The 14782-nt window shown below is 44.8% G+C and overlaps 1 protein-coding gene across 3 annotated transcripts in view; it reads left to right on the top strand.

Moving 5' to 3' along the window:
• The window catches only part of ATG2A (autophagy related 2A), a 514214-nt gene that overhangs the window by 392045 nt on the left and 107387 nt on the right, over positions 1–14782 (top strand). The gene's annotated exons all lie outside the window — the stretch shown is intronic.

The raw sequence follows: 14782 nt of genomic DNA, 5'->3' as shown, positions 1-14782 counted from the left end.
CTCACACCCACCCACTAGTACACACACTCGCTCACACCCATACCCACACCCACCCACTAGTACACACACTCACGCACACCCATACTCACACCCACCCACTAGTACACACCTATACTCACACCCACCCACTAGTACACACACTCGCTTACACCCACCCACTAGTACACACACTCGCTTACACCCATACTCACACCCACCCACTAGTGCACACACTCGCTCACACCCATACTCACACCCACCCACTAGTACACATACTCGCTCACACCCACCCACCCACTAGTACACACACTTGCTCACACCCATACTCACACCCCACCTGCTCACACATACTCAAACCCACCCACTGGTACAAACACTCGCTCACACCCACCCACTAGTACACATACTCGCTCACACCCATACTCACACCCACCCACTAGTACACATACTCGCTCACACCCACCCACTAGTACACACACTCGCTCACACCCCACCTGCTCACACCAATACACAGACACACACTCACGCCCATTCTCTAGACCACCCGCTCGCACACACACACATGCTCACACACACAGCACACACTCACGCCCATACTCACACTCACCCGCTCACAAACACACACATTAGCTAACAACAAGTATAAAGGTGTGGTATGTAAATGTATAGAGGTTGCCTCTCCTCACATGCAGGTTGTGTTCCACTTTCCATATGACGTGTAGCTAATAGGAACATTTCCTTTAGATTCTATTTTAAAGGGAGACACCATAAAATTACTTTAGAACTCAAGCTGTAATCTTGAGTCCACACACACATACTCACACGCACCCACTAGTACACACACTCACACCCACCCACTAGTACACACCCATACTCACACCCACCCACTAGTACACACCCATACTCACACCCACCCACTAGTACACACACTCGCTCACACCCATACTCACACCCACCCACTAGTACACACACTCACTCACACCCATACTCACACCCATACTCACACCCACCCACTAGTACACACACACTGTGTGGATTTTTTTTTATGTTTACTTGGTTTGAAGTCACCACAGTAATGCTTCTTTTTTCATGTGTTGAGATATAATACAAATATTACATGTAATGTATAACAGCTGCTTGAATCTGTGCATAAAATCACCAGTAAATTGCTCTTCCTCTAAATCTAGTTCTCCATGCTAGTGCCTGGCTGTACCTGTGGTTATTGCGGAACATCTAGGATTTTTTGGCTTCTGTTATTTGTAGGATATTCTTCAGTTGGTGTGTTTGCCAGGTCATATAACCCTATTTTCTTCATAAATGGAAAGAGTCCACAACTGCATTCATAACTTTTGGGAAATAAGAACCTGGCCACCAGGAGGAGGCAACGACACCCCAGCCAAAGGCTTAAATACTCCTCCCACTCCCTCATCCCCCAGTCATTCTTTGCCTTTCGTCCCAGGAGTTTGGCAGAGAAGTGTCAGAAGTTTTCGATAGTCTCTTATGGAGGGTAGTACTCTTCGGCATGGGACTGGAGTTTTAAGTAGTCCTATCAGCCTCTCAGTGAGAGCATGGATGAAAGTTAGAGTCCAGAGATGCAGGGAGAATCTTTCTGCGAAACCACAAAACCATCCCGACTTATATTAACAGCTCCACAAGCAATCAGCGTTGAAGAGTTTCTCTGCCTGCTTTCTTCTCTCAAGTCCATGGCAGAGGCGATGCTACTATCTGTCACACTTGAAGGGCTGTGTTCCTGTTCCATGGCGTAGATTCCGGTAATATTGTTTCATTTTACTTTCTCATTAATGTATTGTATTACTTATGTTTTTCCTGAGAGGCTACCACCTTGCAGGACTAACTATATCTCAGGGTCTCAGTGAGTCCCCTTTGTATCTTGGTACCAAGGGTTAATATCTCCTAAGGGGGGTTATTGAACAGGGTTTTCTCCAACATTGGTGTGTCCGGTCCACGGCGTCATCCATTACTTGTGGGAAATATTCTCCCCCACAGGGAAAGGCAAGGAGAGCACACAGCAAGAGCTGTCCATATAGCTCCCCCTCTGGCTCCGCCCCCCAGTCATTCTCCTTGCCGCTCTGAACAAGTAGCATCTCCACGGGGATGGCGAGGAGTTTGTGGAAATGAAGATCTTCCTGACAGAAGTCAGAAAGTTAAAGCTTCTAAACGCTTGTCGAGTTCTTCATTCTATTCCTCAACCCTCCATAGCTCAGTGCATGGAAGTAATAGGACTAATGGTCGCAGCAATGGACGTGGTTCCTTTTGCTCGAATTCATCTAAGACCATTACAACTGTGCATGCTCAATCAGTGGAATGGGGACTATACAGACTTGTCTCCCCAAATTCAAGTAGACCAGGTAACCAGGGACTCACTTCTCTGGTGGTTGACCCAGGATCACCTGTCTCAGGGAATGAGTTTCCGCAGACCAGAGTGGGTCATTGTCACAACCGACGCCAGTCTCTTAGGCTGGGGCGCGGTCTGGGACTCCCTGAAAGCTCAGGGTCTATGGTCTCGGGAAGAGTCGCTTCTCCCGATAAACATTTTGGAACTAAGAGCAATATTCAATGCGCTCCTGGTTTGGCCTCAGCTAGCGGAAGCCAGGTTCATAAGATTTCAGTCGGACAACATAACGACTGTTGCGTACATCAATCATCAGGGGGGAACAAAGAGTTCCCTAGCGATGAAGGAAGTAACCAAGATCATCCAATGGGCAGAGAATCACTCCTGCCATCTATCTGCTATTCACATCCCAGGAGTAGACAACTGGGAGGCGGACTATTTGAGTCGTCAGACTTTCCATCTGGGGGAGTGGGAACTCCACCCGGAGGTCTTTGCTCAGTTAACCCAATTATGGGGCATTCCAGACATGGATCTAATGGCGTCCCGTCAGAACTTCAAGATTCATCGTTACGGGTCCAGATCCAGGGATCCCAAGGCGATTCTAGTGGATGCATTAGTGGCGCCTTGGTCGTTCAACCTAGCGTATGTGTTTCCACCGTTTCCTCTCCTTCCCAGGCTCATAGCCAGGATCAAACAGGAGAAGGCCTCGGTGATTCTGATAGCTCCTGCATGGCCACGCAGGACTTGGTATGCAGACCTGGTGAATATGTCATCGGCTCCACCATGGAAGCTACCTTTGAGACAGGATCTTCTAGTACAAGGTCCATTCGAACATCCAAATCTAGTTTCTCTGCAGCTGACTGCTTGGAAATTGAACGCTTGATTTTATCCAAGCGTGGGTTTTCAAATTCTGTGATAGATACTCTGGTCCAAGCCAGAAAACCTGTGACTAGAAAGATTTACCATAAAATATGGAAAAAATATATCTGTTGGTGTGAATCCAAGGGATTCTCCTGGAGTAAGATTAAAATTCCAAAGATTCTCTCCTTTCTCCAAGAAGGTTTGGATAAAGGGTTGTCAGCTAGTTATCTAAAAGGACAGATTTCTGCTTTATCTGTCTTGTTACACAAGCGATTGGCAGCTGTGCCAGATGTACAAGCTTTTGTTCAGGCTTTGGTTAGAATCAAGCCTGTTTACAGACCCATGACTCCTCCTTGGAGTCTAAATTTAGTTCTTTCAGTTCTTCAAGGGGTTCCGTTTGAACCTTTACATTCCATAGATATTAAGTTGTTATCTTGGAAAGTTCTGTTTTTGGTTGCTATTTCTTCTGCTAGAAGAGTTTCTGAATTATCTGCTTTGCAGTGTAATCCACCCTATCTGGTTTTCCATTCAGATAAGGTTGTTTTGCGTACTAAGCCTGGTTTTCTTCCAAAAGTTGTTTCCAACAAGAATATTAACCAGGAAATAGTTGTTCCTTCTCTGTGTCCGAATCCAGTTTCAAAGAAGGAACGGTTATTACACAATTTAGATGTTGTTCGGGCTTTAAAGTTCTATTTAGAAGCATCAAAAGATTTTAGACAAACCTTTGTTTGTCGTTTACTCTGGTAAGAGGAGAGGTCACAAAGCTACTGCTACCTCTCTCTCTTTCTGGCTGAAAAGCATTATCCGATTGGCTTATGAGACTGCCGGACGGCAGCCTCCTGACCGAATCACAGCTCACTCTACCAGGGCTGTGGCTTCCACATGGGCCTACAAGAACGAGGCTTCTGTTGATCAGATATGTAAGGCAGCGACTTGGTCTTCTCTGCACACTTTTGCCAAATTCTACAAATTTGATACTTATGCTTCTTCTGAGGCTATTTTTGGGAGAAAGGTTTTGCAAGCCGTGGTGCCTTCCATTTAGGTATCCTGATTTGCTCCCTCCCTTCATCCGTGTCCTAAAGCTTTGGTATTGGTTCCCACAAGTAATGGATGACGCCGTGGACCGGACACACCAATGTTGGAGAAAACAGAATTTATGCTTACCTGATAAATTACTTTCTCCAACGGTGTGTCCGGTCCACGGCCCGCCCTGGTTTTCCTAATCAGGTTGAAAAATTTTTTCTTTATACACTAGTCACCACGGCACCCTATAGTTTCTCCTTTTTCTCCTAACCGTCGGTCGAATGACTGGGGGGCGGAGCCAGAGGGGGAGCTATATGGACAGCTCTTGCTGTGTGCTCTCCTTGCCTTTCCCTGTGGGGGAGAATATTTCCCACAAGTAATGGATGACGCTGTGGACCGGACACACCGTTGGAGAAAGTAATTTATCAGGTAAGCATAAATTCAGTTTTTTTTGTTTAATCATGTTTGTTATGTGATTCGACCTGCTTATGTGTAGTGTTACTTTGGCTTGAGGCCTTGTGGAAGATAACGATCTTGGTAGTGACGCAGCCTTTTACGGTCGGGCGCACTTTTTTTGGACTGTACGGCCTACCTTGTGACATGGCATGGTCATGTTTTTGCCTCTACAGTTCCGCATTACTGACCATGTGGCGACGGAAAGATTCTGGTGTCTGGTGCTGGGAGGTGGTGAGTGCCCCAGCCATTGGGGTGTAAGGTGCCGTTTAGATTTATTTGTCTAATTTAGTCCACGTTTTTGGTATTCATTCCGAGTTATAGAGGACTCTGATGTTGAGATTCAAGTGGTCTCTGATTTAGATTCTACTTATTGTGACGGATACGAACCGGCTCAGATGACGCATGACAGTCAGTTATGTTCTGAAGGCCGTTCTAGAGTTCCCAATTCCTCGGAACAAAAGGGGTTGCTGAGCCCTCCGCCTCTGGGGGTTCTGTCCCTCGAGTGGCGAGTTCCCTACCACTTTCTGTTGCTACACGTGCGGGTGACCCAGATTATGCTTATCCTTCCCTGGAGGGTGGTTTGTTCCCTCAGGAGGTTGCGGCACATTTTTCGTATCCAAATTGTTATGGCATTGGCACATCTTCAGCTTCCAGATGTCTGCTTAAGATTGTGTTTGTGTTCCGTCAACCCGGGTTCCCTAGGAATGGGATGGCCCGTTTGGTTTTCTGGGGGAGGGACTGGTCCTGAGGCTCCGGTGGAGGTGTGCTGTGTTTTTCGGTACAGACTGCCGCGCCTTTGTGTTCTGCTACGGCACATTCTGGCGTTGTTGGGTCTTCCTCTCCGAATAGCTCTCAGAATTAATTATAAGGAGATGAAGTGATCTTTTTATAATCTGATTCGAGTATCTTTTCCTATCCTGAGCTTGGTCGGGCAGGGTTCCGTTGGGCTGGTCCTGCGGGTATGCCTGTTGTCATTGGGCGTTAACCTACGGGTTGCCTTTTCTTTTCTTTTAATCCGGTTAGGATGTTTTTTTTTTAATTTTACAAGATCATGTTTTGTTTTATAATCCTTCGGGAATTTTCTCTTCTGGAATCGATACTCGTGATTCCATGATCGCACTGGTTACTTCTACGGAAGTTGGTCTGGGGACGCATTAGTCCTCTGTCGTTTATTCTCCCTTTCTGGAGGTGTGTATCTCAGCGTTGCAACTAAGGGCTGAGGTTCAGCTCCTTATGGCTTGAGGCCTAAATTCGGTCACGTGGCGCCTGTCTGCCTGGCTGGTCCGGTTTTGGCGCTGAGTGCTTGCATTACTGTTTGTTTTTATTATCTTGTTTTTACAAGTTTCAATTAAGCATTCTGTAAGGACCTGCGGGTCCGTGTGGCACGGGGGACTGGTTCAGTCCTCATCGGCTCCAGGCTGGTCGCTTGGGACTCGCTGGAGTTTCAGTCCGTCCACTCTGTAGGTTCCGATTCTTCAGGATTGAGTGTTTTTCCTTCCTTGCGTGGGTTGAGGATTGGAGGTTTTGGACCTCTTTGCTGCTGTTTTGGGTGGCCTTGCCTTCCCAGGGCTATTGGACTTGTTCCTTTTTTGGGGACTCTTCCTTAGGGTCGAGTTCTCTGATCTGGGTATATTTTCTCCTTAGCGGTTGAGGCCGCCATATGGGAGGGCCTTGCGGACTCATTTTTCTGGGGGTTTGCGTTCCTTAATGGGATAATGGCTATGTTTCTTATCCTAGCTATGTCTAGGGGTTGTTTCCAGGATAGGAATGCTATGCATTCGCCTTTCCTGGATGTTATCCTCTGGGTTGGTACTCTGAGGAGATTTTGAGGCCTAGCCTTATTAACTCCCTCTTCAGGGTGACTTTGTCCCTGATGTTTTCCCCTCGGTTATGGAAGTGTGGGTATTATAGGCTGTTGGGCTTAGAATATTCTCAGTTCTGGCGTGCCCTATTGCTCTTTGGAGTTGGACTTCTGTACGGGGTGTTCTCTTCCCCTTGGGTTGGGATGTTTTGTGTGAGTCTTTGACCCGTTCTACGGGTTGGTCTTACTTCCCGTTGTAGTTTGTTTTTTCTTCAGACGGGGTATGGTGTGGCCTGGGGTATTGTTTGTCTACATAATTTTGGGGCTCGGGCTTCTTTTAGGAAATTTTGATTTTTTTATGTCTGGTCCGGAAGCCCTTATTCTCCAAGGAACGTGGACTATTTCTTATGGTCTTGCTAGTTGTGCTTAGGCTCCTTGCGGCCTTTGTGGTTCTTGAGGGTACGTGCTTTCCTTTTGGATAGTTCCTTTTTTCATGTTCATCAGGGGCGCCTGGATGATTTTCGTACGGCTCTACTTCCCGGCTTGGCCTTGTGAGCGTGTACACCGTCTTTGTCTGTGCCGTTCCCTTGAGGTGGGTTGTCTTGCTTTCCTTAGAGATGAGGTTTCTTCTCTCTGGAAGATGTTGCCCTGTCCTGTGTGTAGGAGGGTGGACAGGTTGTCCTGTTAAGAGGGTGATTCTCTTTCTGGGATTGTTCCTTTCTGTCTGTGATTTTGCAGTTTCCATTCTGGACCACATAGTTCCACTTATCTTTATAGGTTCTCCTTTGGAGTGCCCATTGTGGGTGCTATGTGGAGTCTGCCATAGAGTGTCAGGCTAGATTCATAAGACTTTATGTCTTTTCTACCTATCTCTATGGGGATCTTCCTTGGAAGTTTCTGTTTGTAGGTGCTTTTGGAAGGTTTCCAAGCTCTTTTGGGATGTCTGGGCTCTTCCTTTTCTGCCCTTTCTTTTTATGGGGGCTGGTGGTTGGGGCCCTTCTGTTCCCTTGTATTTTAGTCCTATTGCTTGGCGTGGTTCGGTGTGGACTAGGATCTGAGATGAGCGGTGTCTCCTTGGTTTGTGGAGGTCTGGAGAGCCTTTGAGGTTCTGGGCTTCTTGTTGCCCGGCTACGTGTGTTGTCCTTGCAGCCTTGGATATCCTTAGTGTACCTACTAGCTGGTGGATGTTACTCTATCTTTGGCTACTTTTTACTTGCCTGCAAGTGTTTCCTTTTTTTTCCAGTCATCTTGGTATTTCTGCGGCATTTGGTGCTCAGAGGCTGCTTCTCTGGGGTTATCGCACATGTTGGTGAGAATATTTTTCCTGACGACTTGGGACTTGGTTTCAGTCGTTTATTCGAGGCAATTGCTCTGATTTTTTCAGAAAAGTTTGCTTCTCTGTTGTGCTTCCAGATCCAATCTCTAAAATTTACCTCCCTTATATACATCTCACCGTGCCTATGCTAAACATTCACAAACCTCGGAAAGGTATCATATCCAGGCCCCCACGCTAAGTAAATCAGAGATAAAATTTTAACGGACTTACTGCCATACGTCCTTAATTTCCAACGTTTGCTGTGGGCTAGCCTCCAAACCAATCCATTTACGGTTGTGTTAGTCTTCTTACTCCTCTCGATAATTCTAATTACCATTCACGTCTCCATGCGGCAATTAAGCTCCACCCGCTTACCACTCCTGATCCAACCTTGTGGTTCAGTGCTGTCGGGGTCTGGGCGTTGCCTTCCCTTGATTCGGGAAGCATTGGGGTCCCTGTGAGCATGGTTCGCCTTTTTTGGGTTCCACTTTTATTTGGATTTTATTGCGCCCTGTTTAAGGTTTTCTGGGAATCCTTGTTATTCCTCCATATCCTCTCCTTTTGGGAGTTTTCCGTTGTCTCCCTTTCTATGAAGGGGTGTGTGGTTGAGGTTCGTCCTTTGGGCAATGGTATCTTCTGGAGGAGTATTGGCTCAGTTGCGTCCGTTTGCGGGCTCTAGTTCGGCTTGTGAACTATCTGTGGGTCAGTGTCCTTGGGGCCGTGTTTTCTTTTTCAAATGTTTTTGGCTTCGGACGAAGCATCATTTTTTCTGGGGTTGTGGTTTTAGGTTTGGTGCCTTCAGAATGGGCCGCCTCTTGTACCCCCTCCCGTTTTAGCATTCAATGTCCTCTATAACGTGGGTATTGTTTTCCCAAAAGTGATGAATGCAGCTGTGGACTCTTTCCATTTATAAAGAAAAACATGAATTATGCTTACCTGATCATTTTCTTTTCTTCAAATGGAAAGAGTCCACAGCTCCCCACCTGTGTTTTTATGGGGGCGGCTGTGATTTTTGTTCTTCTGGCACCTTTTCACCCTGATGTTTCTTCTACTGTTCCTTGGCAAAATGACTGGGGGATGAGGGGAGTGGGAGGAATATTTAAGCCTTTGGCTAGTGTGACTTTGCCTTCTCCTGGTGGCCAGGTTCTTATTTCCCATAAGTAATGAATGCTGCTGTGGACTCTTTCCATCTGAAGAAAAGAAAATGATCAGGTAAGCATAATTTATGTTTTCTCTTGTTAAGTGTATCCAGTCCACGGATCATCCATTACTTATGGGATATATTCTCCTTCCCAACAGGAAGCTGCAAGAGTCCACCCACAGCAAAGCTGCTATATAGCTCCTCCCCTAACTGCCATTACCAGTCATTCTCTTGCAAGTCTCAACATAGATAGGAGGTCGTGAGAGTCTGTGGTTTTTTATACTTAGTTTATTTCTTCAATCAAAAGTTTGTTATTTTTAAATGGCACCGGAGTGTGCTGTTTATCTCAGGCAGTATTTGGAAGAAGAATCTGCCTGCGTTTTTTCTATGATCTTAGCAGACGTAACTAAGATCCAGTTGCTGTTCTCACACATTCTGAGGAGTAAGGTACTTCAGAGGGGGAATGGCGTGCAGGTTTTCCTGCAAATAAGGTATGTGCAGTAAAATATTTTTCTAAGGAATGGAATTGACTAAGAAAATACTGCTGATACCGAAGTAATGTAAGTACAGATTTAAATGCAGTGAAAGCGACTGGTACCAGGCTGATTGATAGAGATATATGCTAAGGTATGTGCAGTAATATATTTTTCTAAGGAATGGAATTGACTAAGAAAATACTGCTGATACCGAAGTAATGTAAGTAAAGCCTTAAATGCAGTGATAGCGACTGGATCAGGCTTATTAATAGACATACATACTCTTATAAGAATGTGTTTTAAAACGTTTGCTGGCATGTTTAATCGTTTTTTAACATATGTTTGGTGATAAAACTTATTGGGGCCTAATTTTTCCACATGGCTGGCTTAAATTTTGCATAGAAACAGTTATAGGGAAGGTAATCCACAGCTCAGCTGTGGCAGTTTTGTTGTGTCTGTTTAAAAAAATGTCGTTTTTTTTTTTTTTTTAATCTGTTTTTTGCATTAAGGGGTTAATCATCCATTTGCAAGTGGGTGCAATGCTCTGTTAACTTATTACATGTACTGTAAAAATTTCGTTTGATTTACTGCCTTTTTTCACTGTTTTTCAAATTTTGACAAAATTTGTTTCTCTTAAAGGCACAGTAACGTTTGTTATATTTGCTTGTTAACTTGATTTAAAGTGTTTTCCAAGCTTACTAGTCTCTTTATTAGTTCTAACATGTCTAACATAGAGGAGGCTCTGTGTTTATTATGTTTAAAGCCATGGTGGAACCCCATTTTAGAATGTGTACCAGATGTACTGATTTCATGTTAAACAATAAAGATCATTTTTTGTCTTTAAAAACATTATCACCAGAGGATTCTGTCGAGGGGGAAGTTATGCCGACTAACTCTCCCCACGTGTCAGACCCTTTGACTCCCGCTTTAGGGACTCACGCTCAAATGGCGCCAAGTACATCAAGGGCACCCATAGCGTTTATTTTACCAGAGGATTCTGTCGAGGGGGAAGTTATGCCGACTAACTCTCCCCACGTGTCAGACCCTTTGACTCCCGCTCCAGGGACTCACGCTCAAATGGCGCCAAGTATATCAATGGCGCCCATAGCGTTTATTTTACAAGACATGGCAAAGGTTGTGTATAATACACTGGCAGCAGTATTAGTCAGACTACCTGAAATTAAAGGAAAGCAAAACAGCTCTGGGGGTAGATACAGAGCATACAGACGCTTTAAGAACCATGTCTGATACTACCTCACAATATGCTTAGTCTGTGGGTGATATTTGTGACTCAGGGAAGATGATTTAACCTGATTCTGATATTTCTACATTTAAAATTTATGCTTGAGAACCTCCACTTGTTGCTCAGGGAGGCTTTAGCTGCTCTGAATGAATGTGTACAATCGCAGTGCCAGAGAAATTGTGTAGACTGGATAAATAATATGCAGTGCCGGTGTGTACTTATGTTTTTCCAATACCTAAAGAGGTTTACTAAAATTTTTCATAAGGAATGGGATAGACCAGGTGTGCCGTTCTCTTCCCCTCCTATTTTTTAGAAGAATGTTTTCTAATAGTTGCCACCACACGGGACTTATGGCAGACAGTTCCTAAGGTGGAGAGAAGAGTTTCTACTCTAGCTAAGCGTACCACTACCTCTGGCGAGGACTGTTGTGCTTTTTTAGATCCAATGGATAAAAAATGTTTATTCAACAAGGTTTTATCCTGCAGCCCCTTGCACGCATTGCTCCTGTCACTGCTGCTGCGGCGTTTTGGTTTGAGTCTCTTGATGAGGCTTTACAGGCTCCATTGGATGAATATATTTGACAAGCTTAGAGCACTTAAGCTAGCCAATTCCTTTGTTTTCTGATGCCTTTGTTCCTTTGACTAGACTAACGGCTAAGAATTCTGTTTTGTACTATACTGGCGCGCAGAGCGCTATGGCTTATATCATGGTCAGCTGTTGTGACTTTAATAAATAAGCTACTTAACTTCCCTTCAAGGGGCAGACCCTATTCAGGCCTAGTTTGAAGGAGATTATTACTTATATCACTGGAGGAAAAGATCATGCCCTTCCTCAGGACAGGTCCAAATCAAGGGACAAAAAAGGCCTAATTTTCGTGCCTTTCGAAAATTCAAGGCAGGTGTGGCATCAACTTCCTCTAAGGCAAAATAAGAGGGAACTTTTGCTCAGTCCAAGGCGGTCTGGAGACAACCGGACCTGGAACAAAGATAAGCAGGTCAAGGAGCCTGCTGCTGCCTCTAAAACAGCATGAGGAACGGACCCCTATCTGGTAACGGATCCTATAGGGGGCAGACTTCATTCTTCGCCCAGGCGTGGGCAAGAGATGCCCAGGATCCCTGGGCATTGGAAATTATACCCCAGAGATATCTTCTGGATTTCAAAGCTTTCCCCCCCAAAAAAGGGGAGTTTTTGCCTTTCACATTTATCTGCAAACCAGATAAAGAAAGAGACATTCTTGCATTGTGTACGTGACCCATTCAGTTCCAATAGAGGAACAGGGACACAGTTTTCCTCAAATCGGTTTGTGGTTCCCAAGGAAAGGAAACCTTCAGACCTATTTTGGATCTAAAAGATCTTAAACAAATTCTTTAGAATTCTATCATTTAAGATGGAAACTATTCGTACCATCTTAACTATGATCCAGGAGAGTCAATAGAGGACTACAATGGATTTGAAGGATGCTTATCCTCACATTACGATGCATAAAGATCACCATCGGTTTTTCAGGTTTGCCTTTCTAGACAGGCATTACCAGTTTGTAGCTCTTTCCTTTGGGTTAACTACAGCCCCTAGAATCTTTATGGAGGTTCTGGGGTCACTTTGGCGGTCCTTAGGCCGCGGGGCATAGAAGTGGCCCCTTATTTAGACGACATCCTGATACAGGCGTCAAACATCCAAGTTGCCAAGTCTCATACGGACGTAGTACTGGCATTTCTGAGATCGCATGGGTGGAAAGTGAACAAGGAAAGAGTTCTCTATCCCCAATATCAAGGGTTTCCCTCCTAGGGATTCTGATAGATTTTGTAGAAATTAAAATTTACCTGACGGAGTCCAGGTTGTCAAAGTTTCTAAATTTCTGCCGTGTTCTTCATTCCATCCGCGCCCTTTGGTGGCTCAGTACATGAATGTAATCGGCTTAATGGTAGCGGCAAGGGACATAGTACCGTTTGCACGCCTACATTTCAGACCACTGCAACTATGCATGCTCAGCCAGAGGAACGGGGATTACACAGATTTGTTCTCCTGTTAAATCCGGACCAAGAAACCAGAGATTCTCTTCTCTGGTGACTATCTCGGGTCCATCTGTCCAAGGGTATGACCTTCCGCAGGTCAGATGGGACAATTGTTACAACAGATGCCAGCCTTTTAGGTTGGGATACAGTCTGGAACTCCCTGAAGGCTCAGGGATAGTGGACTCAGGAGGAGACCCTCCTTCTAATGAATATTCTGGAACTGGGAGCGATATTCCATGCTCTTCAGACTTGGCCTCAGTTAGCAACTCTGAGGTACATTATATTTCAGTCGGACAATATCACGACTGTGGCTTACATCAACCATCAAGGGGGAACAGAAGTTCCCTAGCAATGTTAGAAGTCTTAAAATAATTCACTGGACAGAGACTCACTCTTGTCTAAAAGCTATCCCTATCCCAGGTGTTGAGAACTGGGAGGCAGATTTTCTAAGTCGTCAGACTTTTCATCCGGGGGAGTGGGAATTCCCTCCGGAGGGGTTTGCACAAGATCAAGCAGGAGAGTGCTTTGGTGCTTTTGACAGCGCCTGCGTGGCCACGCAGGACCTGGTATGCAGATCTGGTGGACATGTCATCCTTTCCACCACGGTCTCTGCTTCTGAGACAGGACCCTCTACCTCAGGGTCTTTTCAACCATCTAAATATAACTAATCTGAGATGGACTGCCTGGAGACAGAACGCTTGATGTTATCAAAGCATGGCTTCTCCGAGTCAGTAATTGATACCTTAATACAGGCATAAAAGCCTGTCTCTAGGAAAATTTAACATAAGATATGGTGTAAATATCTTATTGTTATGAATCCAAGGGTTACTCATGGAGTAAAGTCTGGATTCCCAGGATATTATCTTTTCTCCAAGATGATTTTGAGAAAAGGGTTGTCAGCTAGTTCTTTAAAAGGACAGATTTCTACTCTGTCCTTTTGCACAAGCGTCTGGCAGGTATTCTAGACGTTCAGGCATTTGGTCAGGCTTTGGTTAGAACCAAGCCTGTGGTTAAAAATGTTGCTCCGCCATGGAGCTTAAAGCTGGTTCTTAAGGTTCTTCAAGGAGTTCCATTTGAACCTTTTCATTCCATAGATATCAAACTTCTATCTTGGAAAGTTCCTTTTTGGTAGCTATTTCCTCGGCTCATAGAGTCTCCGAGTTATCTGCGTTGCAATGTGATTCTCCTTATCTGGTTCTCCGTACGGATAAGGTAGTCCTGTGTACCAACCTGGGTTTTTACCTAAGGTGGTATCTAACAAGAATATCACTCAAGAGATTGTTGTTCCATTCTTGTATCCTAATCCTTCTTCAAAGAAGGAACGTCTATTACACAATTTGGACGTGGTTCGTGTTTTAAAGTTTTACTTACAAGCTACTACAGATTTTCATCAAACATTCACCTTGTTTGTTGTCTATTCTGGACAGAGGAGAGGTCAAAGGACTTCAGCAACCTCTCTGTCTTTTTGGTTAAAAAGCATAATTCATTTAGCTTATGAGACTGCTGGACAGCAGCCTCCTGAAGGGATTACAGCTCATTCTACTAGAGCTGTGGTTTTCACTTGGGCCTTTTTTAAATGTGGCTTCTGTTGAACAGATTACAAGACGGAGTCTTGGTCTGCGTTTCATACTTTTTCAAATTTAACAAATTTGATACCTTGCTTCTTCGGAGGCTATTTTTGGGAGAAAGGGTTTTTTACAGGCAGTGGTAACTTCCGTTTAAGTACCTGCCTTGTCCCTCCCATCATCCGTGTACTTTAGCTTTGGTATTGGTATCCCATAAGTAATGGATGATCCGTGGACTGGATACACTTAACATGAGAAAACATAATTTATGCTTATTTGATAAATGTATTTCTCTTGTAGTGTATCCAGTCCACGGCCCGCCCTGTCACTTTAAGGCAGGTAATTTTTCCATTAAACTACAGTCACCACTGCACCCTATGGTTTTCCTTTCTCTGCATGTTTTCGGTCGAATGACTGGTAATGGCAGTTAGGGGAGGAGCTATATAGCAGCTTTGCTGTGGGTGGACTCTTGCAGCTTCCTGTTGGGAAGGAGAATATATCCCATAAGTAATGGATGATCCGTGGACTGGATACACTACAAGAGAAATAAATTTATC

The sequence above is a fragment of the Bombina bombina genome, chromosome 7 (assembly GCF_027579735.1).
Source record: "Bombina bombina isolate aBomBom1 chromosome 7, aBomBom1.pri, whole genome shotgun sequence".
NCBI lineage: Eukaryota > Metazoa > Chordata > Amphibia > Anura > Bombinatoridae > Bombina > Bombina bombina.
Note: the sequence above shows the minus strand (reverse complement) of the source record. Positions and strands in the feature narration are given on the sequence as shown.